Below are 13,667 nucleotides of genomic sequence, written 5' to 3' on the forward strand. Positions count from 1 at the left end.
ACAGCACTACCTGTTGCTCCCACACCGGCTCTGGTGAGGTGCCAGGCAGTCAGGTTCGCCCAGGATCTTCTGAGTGCTCGAAACCCTCACTCCCCAGGGCCTCTCTTCACAGGCCTTCCCCCAGCAGGATACGCTGGAAGGGCCTGCACGCCTTGCTCAAAATGGTTCCGCTTGCTGGCAGTGTTGCTCCAGAAATGCCAGCCACCCTCTGGAGCTGGGCGCCTCCCTCCGCCCTTTGCGTGTTCAGAAAGGCCCATGGTAGCCAAAAACACTTTTCAAACTCTGCCAGCTGGGTTGGCTCCACTGGAATGTTGGGGAAAGACCCGTGTCCTCTTTCGGGGGCTCTCCTGGGCTAGAAGACCATAGGGAAAAGGGCATCCAGAGGAGCCGTCCAACTCTGGGTCCACGTCCACAGCAGTCTCTGGGACTCTGAGGCGAGTGGCCTGGCCGCTGCCTCCTGGGGAGACCGGGAAGTGATGGATTCTGTCACTTTGTTGTTACTGATGAGGGTTAGGATCAGAATTACCTGGATGATTCACGAATTAGGGTTTGGTTGAAAACCCTTGCCACGTGGACTACATCCAGGTTCTAGCCGTGCATCGTAGTGTGTGCTCCTGTCATAATGGGTCCTTTTGCAATAGGTGTAGACATTGGTCCCCACAGAGCACTCTTACTTAAGTGGCTCCGTCCACTTTGGTAACTTGTTTCTAGCTAGGTGACTGAGTGTGCTGAACAAACCCTAGACTTATGTCATGTGTCCCTTCTGCCAGGACACTCATCCCTCATGGGAATTAATTAAGTGCTGAGGGGGGGAACGTTTGTGTATCTGTGCATGTAGGGCTAACAGGTTATTCTTTTCGGAAACCTCAGGGCCGGTAGTGTAGGTGAGCAGAAAAGGGCATCGGTATGTTAGACCGCAGCCTCAGTCCACAACACTGAGTCTAAATGGTTACAGTGAGTTACATCACAGTGGGTTTGCAGTATAAGGTCCAGAGCATCTAGACATTTATGCTGACTTCTCCTAGGGGTAGGTAGTGTGGTTTGATGGGGTGTTTTGGTTTGTTTTCTCTTAATGGGACTTTCTGGTGGCTGGTGTGTTTTTTGTTTTCGTTGGTTACTTATCGTTTTCAAGCCGAATTCTTCCTGAAGGATATTGATCTGCATCTGTGGCAAAGGTATTCAACGGTATTTTCTTTCGTCTTCAGGTCGCGGTTTGCTAAAATAATGAAAGAGAGTGATCAACGGCTCATATGTTGCCTTGGTGTGGAGCCAGCGTTGAGGCACAGACGAAGAGCAGACACTGATTTCAGACGTCTCATAGGTACGTAACACAGCCCTCAGTTGTGCTTTGGTTCCGTTACCCGCTTCTGAACAGTAGGCACCTCTCTCAGGGCAGGTCTCTCACTGAACTTCTCGGGTTACTGTCTGGTTAGTAGCGTGTTCAGGCATACTTGGTCGGCATAGTTGTATCATCGTAATGATCAGAAACGTTTTCCCTGTTTGCTTCAACTACCAACCATTTGCAAGTTCAAAGGTGCCCGAATTCCATTTAAACTCAAGCCCGGCAAGGGCCGTTATTTTCCTGGAGCCGATGTCACACATCTGATGGGTGTGGAAGCGAACTCCCAGGTGTACTTTGTGTTTTCCTCCTTTGCAGGTCAGAAAGATGATTTTCTGAAGTATTTTAGTGCAGTTTATACTGGTTCCATGGAGGTCCATCCTTAATGCTGAGACTGAGCAAAGGCATGGTTAGTTCAGCAACCTGAGTCCTTCTAAACCTACCGAAGTAGCCTTCCTGCAGGATGGGCCAGGTGGCCGGCGGCAGGAGCTTCAGCGCCTTGTTCCTGAACATGGCCGCCACCGACAGCACGCCCCCGAGGGCTTGACAGCCAGGGGCTCCTTGGTGGGCGAGCCCGGCCCCAAACAGCACTACCTGTTGCTCCCACACCGGCTCTGGTGAGGTGCCAGGCAGTCAGGTTCGCCCAGGATCTTCTGAGTGCTCGAAACCCTCACTCCCCAGGGCCTCTCTTCACAGGCCTTCCCCCAGCAGGATCCGCAGGAAGGGCCTGCACGCCTTGCTCAAAATGGTTCCGCTTGCTGGCAGTGTTGCTCCAGAAATGCCAGCCACCCTCTGGAGCTGGGCGCCTCCCTCCGCCCTTTGCGTGTTCAGAAAGGCCCATGGTAGCCAAAAACACCTTCCAAACTCTGCCAGGTGGGTTGGCTCCACTGGAATGTTGGGGAAAGACCCGTGTCGTCTTTCGGGGGCTCTCCTGGGCTGGAAGACCATAGGGAAAAGGGCATCCAGAGGAGCCGTCCAACTCTGGGTCCACGTCCACAGCAGTCTCTGGGACTCTGAGGCGAGTGGCCTGGCCGCTGCCTCCTGGGGAGACCGGGAAGTGATGGATTCTGTCACTTTGTTGTTACTGATGAGGGTTAGGATCAGAATTACCTGGATGATTCACAAATTAGGGTTTGGTTGAAAACCCTTGCCACGTGGAATACATCCAGGTTCTAGCCGTGCATCGTAGTGTGTGCTCCTGTCATAATGGGTCCTTTTGCAATAGGTGTAGACATTGGTCCCCACAGAGCACTCTTACTTAAGTGGCTCCGTCCACTTTGGTAACTTGTTTCTAGCTAGGTGACTGAGTGTGCTGAACAAACCCTAGTCTTATGTCATGTGTCCCTTCTGCCAGGACACTCATCCCTCATGGGAATCAATTAAGTGCTGAGCGGGAGAACGTTTGTGTATCTGTGCATGCAGGGCTAACAGGTTATTCTTTTCGGAAACCTCAGGGCCGGTAGTGTAGGTGAGCAGAAAAGGGCATCGGTATGTTAGACCGCAGCCTCAGTCCACAACACTGAGTCTAAATGGTTACAGTGAGTTACATCACAGTGGGTTTGCAGTATAAGGTCCAGACCATCTAGACATTTATGCTGACTTCTCCTAAGGGTAGGTAGTGTGGTTTGATCGGGTGTTTTGGTTTGTTTTCTCCTAATGGGACTTTGTGGTGGCTGGTGTGTTTTTTGTTTTCGTTGGTTACTTATCGTTTTCAAGCCGAATTCTTCCTGAAGGATATTGATCTGCATCTGTGGCAAAGGTATTCAACGGTATTTTCTTTCGTCTTCAGGTCGCGGTTTGCTAAAATAATGAAAGAGAGTGATCAACGGCTCATATGTTGCCTTGGTGTGGAGCCAGCGTTGAGGCACAGACGAAGAGCAGACACTGATTTCAGACGTCTCATAGGTACGTAACACATCCCTCAGTTGTGCTTTGGTTCCGTTACCCGCTTCTGAACAGTAGGCACCTCTCTCAGGGCAGGTCTCTCACTGAACTTCTCGGGTTACTGTTTGGTTAGTAGCGTGTTCAGGCATACTTGGTCGGCATAGTTGTATCATCGTAATGATCAGAAACGTTTTCCCTGTTTGCTTCAACTACCAACCATTTGCAAGTTCAAAGGTGCCCGAATTCCATTTAAACTCAAGCCCGGCAAGGGCCGTTATTTTCCTGGAGCCGATGTCACACATCTGATGGGTGTGGAAGCGAACTCCCAGGTGTACTTTGTGTTTTCCTCCTTTGCAGGTCAGAAAGATGATTTTCTGAAGTATTTTAGTGCAGTTTATACTGGTTCCATGGAGGTCCATCCTTAATGCTGAGACTGAGCAAAGGCATGGTTAGTTCAGCAACCTGAGTCCTTCTAAACCTACCGAAGTAGCCTTCCTGCAGGATGGGCCAGGTGGCCGGCGGCAGGAGCTTCAGCGCCTTGTTCCTGAACATGGCCGCCACGGACAGCACGCCCCCGAGGGCTTGACAGCCAGGGGCTCCTTGGTGGGCGAGCCCGGCCCCAAACAGCACTACCTGTTGCTCCCACACCGGCTCTCGTGAGGTGCCAGGCAGTCAGGTTCGCCCAGGATCTTCTGAGTGCTCGAAACCCTCACTCCCCAGGGCCTCTCTTCACAGGCCTTCCCCCAGCAGGATCCGCAGGAAGGGCCTGCACGCCTTGCTCAAAATGGTTCTGCTTGCTGGCAGTGTTGCTCCAGAAATGCCAGCCACCCTCTGGAGCTGGGCGCCTCCCTCCGCCCTTTGCGTGTTCAGAAAGGCCCATGGTAGCCAAAAACACCTTCCAAACTCTGCCAGGTGGGTTGGCTCCACTGGAATGTTGGGGAAAGACCCGTGTCGTCTTTCGGGGGCTCTCCTGGGCTGGAAGACCATAGGGAAAAGGGCATCCAGAGGAGCCGTCCAACTCTGGGTCCACGTCCACAGCAGTCTCTGGGACTCTGAGGCGAGTGGCCTGGCCGCTGCCTCCTGGGGAGACCGGGAAGTGATGGATTCTGTCACTTTGTTGTTACTGATGAGGGTTAGGATCAGAATTACCTGGATGATTCACAAATTAGGGTTTGGTTGAAAACCCTTGCCACGTGGAATACATCCAGGTTCTAGCCGTGCATCGTAGTGTGTGCTCCTGTCATAATGGGTCCTTTTGCAATAGGTGTAGACATTGGTCCCCACAGAGCACTCTTACTTAAGTGGCTCCGTCCACTTTGGTAACTTGTTTCTAGCTAGGTGACTGAGTGTGCTGAACAAACCCTAGTCTTATGTCATGTGTCCCTTCTGCCAGGACACTCATCCCTCATGGGAATCAATTAAGTGCTGAGCGGGAGAACGTTTGTGTATCTGTGCATGCAGGGCTAACAGGTTATTCTTTTCGGAAACCTCAGGGCCGGTAGTGTAGGTGAGCAGAAAAGGGCATCGGTATGTTAGACCGCAGCCTCAGTCCACAACACTGAGTCTAAATGGTTACAGTGAGTTACATCACAGTGGGTTTGCAGTATAAGGTCCAGACCATCTAGACATTTATGCTGACTTCTCCTAGGGGTAGGTAGTGTGGTTTGATCGGGTGTTTTGGTTTGTTTTCTCTTAATGGGACTTTGTGGTGACTGGTGTGTTTTTTGTTTTCGTTGGTTACTTATCGTTTTCAAGCCGAATTCTTCCTGAAGGATATTGATCTGCAACTGTGGCAAAGGTATTCAACGGTATTTTCTTTCCTCTTCAGGTCGCGGTTTGCTAAAATAATGAAAGAGAGTGATCAACGGCTCATATGTTGCCTTGGTGTGGAGCCAGCGTTGAGGCATAGACGAAGAGCAGACACTGATTTCAGACGTCCCATAGGTACGTAACACAGCCCTCAGTTGTGCTTTGGTTCCGTTACCCGCTTCTGAACAGTAGGCACCTCTCTCAGGGCAGGTCTCTCACTGAACTTCTCGGGTTACTGTCCGGTTAGTAGCGTGTTCAGGCATACTTCGTCGCCATAGTTGTATCATCGTAATGATCAGAAACGTTTTCCCTGTTTGCTTCAACTACCAACCATTTGCAAGTTCAAAGGTGCCCGAATTCCATTTAAACTCAAGCCCGGCAAGGGCCATTATTTCCCTGGAGCCGATGTCACACATCTGATGGGTGTGGAAGCGAACTCCCAGGTGTACTTTGTGTTTTCCTCCTTTGCAGGTCAGAAAGATGATTTTCTGAAGTATTTTAGTGCAGTTTATACTGGTTCCATGGAGGTCCCTCCTTAATGCTGAGACTGAACAAAGGCATGGTTAGTTCTGCAACCTGAGTCCTTCTAAACCTACCGAAGTAGCCTTCCTGCAGGATGGGCCAGGTGTCTGGCGGCAGGAGGTTCAGCGCCTTGTTCCTGAACATGGCCGCCACCGACAGCACGCCCCCGAGGGCTTGACAGCCAGGGGCTCCTTGGTGGGCGAGCCCGGCCCCAAACTGCCCTACCTGTTGCTCCCACACCGGCTCTCGTGAGGTGCCAGGCAGTCAGGTTCGCCCAGGATCTTCTGAGTGCTCGAAACCCTCACTCCCCAGGGCCTCTCTTCACAGGCCTTCCCCCAGCAGGATCCGCAGGAAGGGCCTGCACGCCTTGCTCAAAATGGTTCCGCTTGCTGGCAGTGTTGCTCCAGAAATGCCAGCCACCCTCTGGAGCTGGGCGCCTCCCTCCGCCCTTTGCGTGTTCAGAAAGGCCCATGGTAGCCAAAAACACCTTCCAAACTCTGCCAGCTGGGTTGGCTCCACTGGAATGTTGGGGAAAGACCCGTGTCCTCTTTCGGGGGCTCTCCTGGGCTGGAAGACCATAGGGAAAAGGGCATCCAGAGGAGCCGTCCAACTCTGGGTCCACGTCCACAGCAGTCTCTGGGACTCTGAGGCGAGTGGCCTGGCCGCTGCCTCCTGGGGAGACCGGGAAGTGATGGATTCTGTCACTTTGTTGTTACTGATGAGGGTTAGGATCAGAATTACCTGGATGATTCACGAATTAGGGTTTGGTTGAAAACCCTTGCCACGTGGAATACATCCAGGTTCTAGCCGTGCATCGTAGTGTGTGCTCCTGTCATAATGGGTCCTTTTGCAATAGGTGTAGACATTGGTCCCCACAGAGCACTCTTACTTAAGTGGCTCCGTCCACTTTGGTAACTTGTTTCTAGCTAGGTGACTGAGTGTGCTGAACAAACCCTAGACTTATGTCATGTGTCCCTTCTGCCAGGACACTCATCCCTCATGGGAATCAATTAAGTGCTGAGCGGGAGAACGTTTGTGTATCTGTGCATGCAGGGCTAACAGGTTATTCTTTTCGGAAACCTCAGGGCCGGTAGTGTAGGTGAGCAGAAAAGGGCATCGGTATGTTAGACCGCAGCCTCAGTCCACAACACTGAGTCTAAATGGTTACAGTGAGTTACATCACAGTGGGTTTGCAGTATAAGGTCGAGACCATCTAGACATTTATGCTGACTTCTCCTAGGGGTAGGTAGTGTGGTTTGATCGGGTGTTTTGGTTTGTTTTCTCCTAATGGGACTTTGTGGTGACTGGTGTGTTTTTTGTTTTCGTTGGTTACTTATCGTTTTCAAGCCGAATTCTTCCTGAAGGATATTGATCTGCATCTGTGGCAAAGGTATTCAACGGTATTTTCTTTCCTCTTCAGGTCGCGGTTTGCTAAAATAATGAAAGAGAGTGATCAACGGCTCATATGTTGCCTTGGTGTGGAGCCAGCGTTGAGGCACAGACGAAGAGCAGACACTGATTTCAGACGTCTCATAGGTACGTAACACAGCCCTCAGTTGTGCTTTGGTTCCGTTACCCGCTTCTGAAGAGTAGGCACCTCTCTCAGGGCAGGTCTCTCACTGAACTTCTCGGGTTACTGTCTGGTTAGTAGCGTGTTCAGGCATATTTCGTCGCCATAGTTGTATCATCGTAATGATCAGAACCGTTTTCCCTGTTTGCTTCAACTACCAACCCTTTGCAAGTTCAAAGGTGCCCGAATTGCATTTAAACTCAAGCCCGGCAAGGGCCATTATTTTCCTGGAGCCGATGTCACACATCTGATGGGTGTGGAAGCGAACTCCCAGGTGTACTTTGTGTTTTCCTCCTTTGCAGGTCAGAAAGATGATTTTCTGAAGTGTTTTAGTGCAGTGTATACTGGTTCCATGGAGGTCTGTCCTTAATGCTGAGACTGAGCAAAGGCATGGTTAGTTCAGCAACCTGAGTCCTTCTAAACCTACCAAAGTAGCCTTCCTGCAGGATGGGCCAGGTGGCCGGCGGCAGGAGCTTCAGCGCCTTGTTCCTGAACATGGCCGCCACGGACAGCACGCCCCCGAGGGCTTGACAGCCAGGGGCTCCTTGGTGGGCGAGCCCGGCCCCAAACAGCACTACCTGTTGCTCCCACACCGGCTCTGGTGAGGTGTCAGGCAGTCAGGTTTGCCCAGGATCTTCTGAGTGTTCGAAACCCTCACTCCCCAGGGCCTCTCTTCACAGGCCTTCCCCCAGCAGGATCCGCAGGAAGGGCCTGCACGCCTTGCTCAAAATGGTTCCGCTTGCTGGCAGTGTTGCTCCAGAAATGCCAGCCACCCTCTGGAGCTGGGCGCCTCCCTCCGCCCTTTGCGTGTTCAGAAAGGCCCATGGTAGCCAAAAACACCTTCCAAACTCTGCCAGCTGGGTTGGCTCCACTGGAATGTTGGGGAAAGACCCGTGTCCTCTTTCGGGGGCTCTCCTGGGCTGGAAGACCATAGGGAAAAGGGCATCCAGAGGAGCCGTCCAACTCTGGGTCCACGTCCACAGCAGTCTCTGGGACTCTGAGGCGAGTGGCCTGGCCGTTGCCTCCTGGGGAGACCGGGAAGTGATGGATTCTGTCACTTTGTTGTTACTGATGAGGGTTAGGATCAGAATTACCTGGATGATTCACGAATTAGGGTTTGGTTGAAAACCCTTTCCACGTGGACTACATCCAGGTTCTAGCCGTGCATCGTAGTGTGTGCTCCTGTCATAATGGGTCCTTTTGCAATAGGTGTAGACATTGGTCCCCACAGAGCAGTCTTACTTAAGTGGCTCCGGCCACTTTGGTAACTTGTTTCTAGCTAGGTGACTGAGTGTGCTGAACAAACCCTAGACTTATGTCATGTGTCCCTTCTGCCAGGACACTCATCCCTCATGGGAATCAATTAAGTGCTGAGCGGGAGAACGTTTGTGTATCTGTGCATGCAGGGCTAACAGGTTATTCTTTTCGGAAACCTCAGGGCCGGTAGTGTAGGTGAGCAGAAAAGGGCATCGGTATGTTAGGCCGCAGCCTCAGTCCACAACACTGAGTCTAAATGGTTACAGTGAGTTACATCACAGTGGGTTTGCAGTATAAGGTCCAGACCATCTAGACATTTATGCTGACTTCTCCTAGGGGTAGGTACTGTGGTTTGATCGGGTGTTTTGGTTTGTTTTCTCTTAATGGGACTTTGTGGTGACTGGTGTGTTTTTTGTTTTCGTTGGTTACTTATCATTTTCAAGCCGAATTCTTCCTGAAGGATATTGATCTGCATCTGTGGCAAAGGTATTCAACGGTATTTTCTTTCCTTTTCAGGTCGCGGTTTGCTAAAATAATGAAAGAGAGTGATCAACGGCTCATATGTTGCCTTGGTGTGGAGCCAGCGTTGAGGCACAGACGAAGAGCAGACACTGATTTCAGACGTCTCATAGGTACGTAACACAGCCCTCAGTTGTGCTTTGGTTCCGTTACCCGCTTCTGAACAGTAGGCACCTCTCTCAGGGCAGGTCTCTCACTGAACTTCTCGGGTTACTGTCCGGTTAGTAGCGTGTTCAGGCATACTTCGTCGCCATAGTTGTATCATCGTAATGATCAGAAACGTTTTCCCTGTTTGCTTCAACTACCAACCATTTGCAAGTTCAAAGGTGCCCGAATTGCATTTAAACTCAAGCCCGGCAAGGGCCATTATTTTCCTGGAGCCGATGTCACACATCTGATGGGTGTGGAAGCGAACTCCCAGGTGTACTTTGTGTTTTCCTCCTTTGCAGGTCAGAAAGATGATTTTCTGAAGTATTTTAGTGCAGTTTATACTGGTTCCATGGAGGTCCGTCCTTAATGCTGACACTGAGCAAAGGCATGGTTAGTTCAGCAACCTGAGTCCTTCTAAACCTACCAAAGTTGCCTTCCTGCAGGATGGGCCAGGTGGCCGGCGGCAGGAGCTTCAGCGCCTTGTTCCTGAACATGGCCGCCACCGACAGCACGCCCCCGAGAGCTTGACAGCCAGGGGCTCCTTGGTGGGCGAGCCCGGCCGCAAACAGCACTACCTGTTGCTCCCACACCGGCTCTGGTGAGGTGCTAGGCAGTCAGGTTTGCCCAGGATCTTCTGAGTGCTCGAAACCCTCACTCCCCAGGGCCTCTCTTCACAGGCCTTCCCCCAGCAGGATCCGCAGGAAGGGCCTGCACGCCTTGCTCAAAATGGTTCCGCTTGCTGGCAGTGTTGCTCCAGAAATGCCAGCCACCCTCTGGAGCTGGGCGCCTCCCTCCGCCCTTTGCGTGTTCAGAAAGGCCCATGGTAGCCAAAAACACCTTCCAAACTCTGCCAGCTGGGTTGGCTCCACTGGAATGTTGGGGAAAGACCCGTGTCCTCTTTCGGGGGCTCTCCTGGGCTGGAAGACCATAGGGAAAAGGGCATCCAGAGGAGCCGTCCAACTCTGGGTCCACGTCCACAGCAGTCTCTGGGACTCTGAGGCGAGTGGCCTGGCCGCTGCCTCCTGGGGAGACCGGGAAGTAATGGATTCTGTCACTTTGTTGTTACTGATGAGGGTTAGGATCAGAATTACCTGGATGATTCACGAATTAGGGTTTGGTTGAAAACCCTTGCCTCGTGGAATACATCCAGGTTCTAGCCGTGCATCGTAGTGTGTGCTCCTGTCATAATGGGTCCTTTTGCAATAGGTGTAGGCATTGGTCCCCACAGAGCACTCTTACTTAAGTGGCTCCGTCCACTTTGGTAACTTGTTTCTAGCTAGGTGACTGAGTGTGCTGAACAAACCCTAGACTTATGTCATGTGTCCCTTCTGCCAGGACACTCATCCCTCATGGGAATCAATTAAGTGCTGAGCGGGAGAACGTTTGTGTATCTGTACATGCAGGGCTAACAGGTTATTCTTTTCGGAAACCTCAGGGCCGGTAGTGTAGGTGAGCAGAAAAGGGCATCGGTATGTTAGACCGCAGCCTCAGTCCACAACACTGAGTCTAAATGGTTACAGTGAGTTACATCACAGTGGGTTTGCAGTATAAGGTCCAGACCATCTAGACATTTATGCTGACTTCTCCTAGGGGTAGGTAGTGTGGTTTGATCGGGTGTTTTGGTTTGTTTTCTCCTAATGGGACTTTGTGGTGACTGGTGTGTTTTTTGTTTTCGTTGGTTACTTATCGTTTTCAAGCCGAATTCTTCCTGAAGGATATTGATCTGCATCTGTGGCAAAGGTATTCAACGGTATTTTCTTTCGTCTTCAGGTCGCGGTTTGCTAAAATAATGAAAGAGAGTGATCAACGGCTCATATGTTGCCTTGGTGTGGAGCCAGCGTTGAGGCACAGACGAAGAGCAGACACTGATTTCAGACGTCTCATAGGTACGTAACACAGCCCTCAGTTGTGCTTTGGTTCCGTTACCCGCTTCTGAAGAGTAGGCACCTCTCTCAGGGCAGGTCTCTCACTGAACTTCTCGGGTTACTGTCTGGTTAGTAGCGTGTTCAGGCATATTTCGTCGCCATAGTTGTATCATCGTAATGATCAGAAACGTTTTCCCTGTTTGCTTCAACTACGAACCCTTTGCAAGTTCAAAGGTGCCCGAATTCCATTTAAACTCAAGCCCGGCAAGGGCCATTATTTTCCTGGAGCCGATGTCACACATCTGATGGGTGTGGAAGCGAACTCCCAGGTGTACTTTGTGTTTTCCTCCTTTGCAGGTCAGAAAGATGATTTTCTGAAGTGTTTTAGTGCAGTTTATACTGGTTCCATGGAGGTCCGTCCTTAATGCTGAGACTGAGCAAAGGCATGGTTAGTTCAGCAACCTGAGTCCTTCTAAACCTACCAAAGTAGCCTTCCTGCAGGATGGGCCAGGTGGCCGGCGGCAGGAGCTTCAGCGCCTTGTTCCTGAACATGGCCGCCACCGACAGCACGCCCCCGAGGGCTTGACAGCCAGGGGCTCCTTCGTGGGCGAGCCCGGCCCCAAACAGCACTACCTGTTGCTCCCACACCGGCTCTGGTGAGGTGCCAGGCAGTCAGGTTTGCCCAGGATCTTCTGAGTGTTCGAAACCCTCACTCCCCAGGGCCTCTCTTCACAGGCCTTCCCCCAGCAGGATCCGCAGGAAGGGCCTGCACGCCTTGCTCAAAATGGTTCCGCTTGCTGGCAGTGTTGCTCCAGAAATGCCAGCCACCCTCTGGAGCTGGGCGCCTCCCTCCGCCCTTTGCATGTTCAGAAAGGCCCATGGTAGCCAAAAACACCTTCCAAACTCTGCCAGCTGGGTTGGCTCCACTGGAATGTTGGGGAAAGACCCGTGTCCTCTTTCGGGGGCTCTCCTGCGCTGGAAGACCATAGGGAAAAGGGCATCCAGAGGAGCCGTCCAACTCTGGGTCCACGTCCACAGCAGTCTCTGGGACTCTGAGGCGAGTGGCCTGGCCGCTGCCTCCTGGGAGACCGGGAAGTGATGGATTCTGTCACTTTGTTGTTACTGATGAGGGTTAGGATCAGAATTACCTGGATGATTCACGAATTAGGGTTTGGTTGAAAACCCTTGCCTCGTGGAATACATCCAGGTTCTAGCCGTGCATCGTAGTGTGTTCTCCTGTCATAATGGGTCCTTTTGCAATAGGTGTAGACATTGGTCCCCACAGAGCACTCTTACTTAAGTGGCTCCGTCCACTTTGGTAACTTGTTTCTAGCTAGGTGACTGAGTGTGCTGAACAAACCCTAGACTTATGTCATGTGTCCCTTCTGCCAGGACACTCATCCCTCATGGGAATCAATTAAGTGCTGAGCGGGAGAACGTTTGTGTATCTGTACATGCAAGGCTAACAGGTTATTCTTTTCGGAAACCTCAGGGCCGGTAGTGTAGGTGAGCAGAAAAGGGCATCGGTATGTTAGACCGCAGCCTCAGTCCACAACATTGAGTCTAAATGGTTACAGTGAGTTACATCACAGTGGGTTTGCAGTATAAGGTCCAGACCATCTAGACATTTATGCTGACTTCTCCTAGGGGTAGGTAGTGTGGTTTGATCGGGTGTTTTGGTTTGTTTTCTCCTAATGGGACTTTGTGGTGGCTGGTGTGTTTTTTGTTTTCGTTGGTTACTTATCGTTTTCAAGCCGAATTCTTCCTGAAGGATATTGATCTGCATCTGTGGCAAAGGTATTCAACGGTATTTTCTTTCCTCTTCAGGTCGCGGTTTGCTAAAATAATGAAAGAGAGTGATCAACGGCTCATATGTTGCCTTGGTGTGGAGCCAGCGTTGAGGCATAGACGAAGAGCAGACACTGATTTCAGACGTCTCATAGGTACGTAACACAGCCCTCAGTTGTGCTTTGGTTCCGTTACCCGCTTCTGAACAGTAGGCACCTCTCTCAGGGCAGGTCTCTCACTGAACTTCTCGGGTTACTGTCTGGTTAGTAGCGTGTTCAGGCATACTTCGTCGCCATAGTTGTATCATCGTAATGATCAGAAACGTTTTCCCTGTTTGCTTCAACTACCAACCATTTGCAAGTTCAAAGGTGCCCGAATTCCATTTAAACTCAAGCCCGGCAAGGGCCATTATTTTCCTGGAGCCGATGTCACACATCTGATGGGTGTGGAAGCGAACTCCCAGGTGTACTTTGTGTTTTCCTCCTTTGCAGGTCAGAAAGATGATTTTCTGAAGTATTTTAGTGCAGTTTATACTGGTTCCATGGAGGTCCGTCCTTAATGCTGAGACTGAACAAAGGCATGGTTAGTTCCGCAACCTGAGTCCTTCTAAACCTACCGAAGTAGCCTTCCTGCAGGATGGGCCAGGTGTCCGGCGGCAGGAGGTTCAGCGCCTTGTTCCTGAACATGGCCGCCACCGACAGCACGCCCCCGAGGGCTTGACAGCCAGGGGCTCCTTGGTGGGCGAGCCCGGCCCCAAACAGCACTACCTGTTGCTCCCACACCGGCTCTGGTGAGGTGCCAGGCAGTCAGGTTCGCCCAGGATCTTCTGAGTGCTCGAAACCCTCACTCCCCAGGGCCTCTCTTCACAGGCCTTCCCCCAGCAGGATCCGCTGGAAGGGCCTGCACGCCTTGCTCAAAATGGTTCCGCTTGCTGGCAGTGTTGCTCCAGAAATGCCAGCCACCC

General features: G+C 51.6%; 1 long non-coding RNA gene across 1 annotated transcript in view; it reads left to right on the top strand.

Moving 5' to 3' along the window:
* LOC145536423 (uncharacterized) overlaps positions 1 to 13,667 on the top strand; it is a 111,442-nt gene that overhangs the window by 75,505 nt on the left and 22,270 nt on the right. The window contains exons 40-46 of the long non-coding RNA XR_014075838.1: positions 1,206 to 1,321; positions 3,129 to 3,244; positions 5,052 to 5,167; positions 6,975 to 7,090; positions 8,898 to 9,013; positions 10,821 to 10,936; positions 12,743 to 12,858. This is a non-coding gene — a long non-coding RNA (uncharacterized LOC145536423). The remainder of the gene's footprint in view (positions 1 to 1,205; positions 1,322 to 3,128; positions 3,245 to 5,051; positions 5,168 to 6,974; positions 7,091 to 8,897; positions 9,014 to 10,820; positions 10,937 to 12,742; positions 12,859 to 13,667) is intronic.

Source organism: Giraffa tippelskirchi, chromosome X (genome assembly GCF_054371585.1).
Source record: "Giraffa tippelskirchi isolate mGirTip1 chromosome X, T2T-mGirTip1v1.2.pri, whole genome shotgun sequence".
In the NCBI taxonomy this organism is placed as follows: Eukaryota; Metazoa; Chordata; class Mammalia; order Artiodactyla; family Giraffidae; genus Giraffa; species Giraffa tippelskirchi.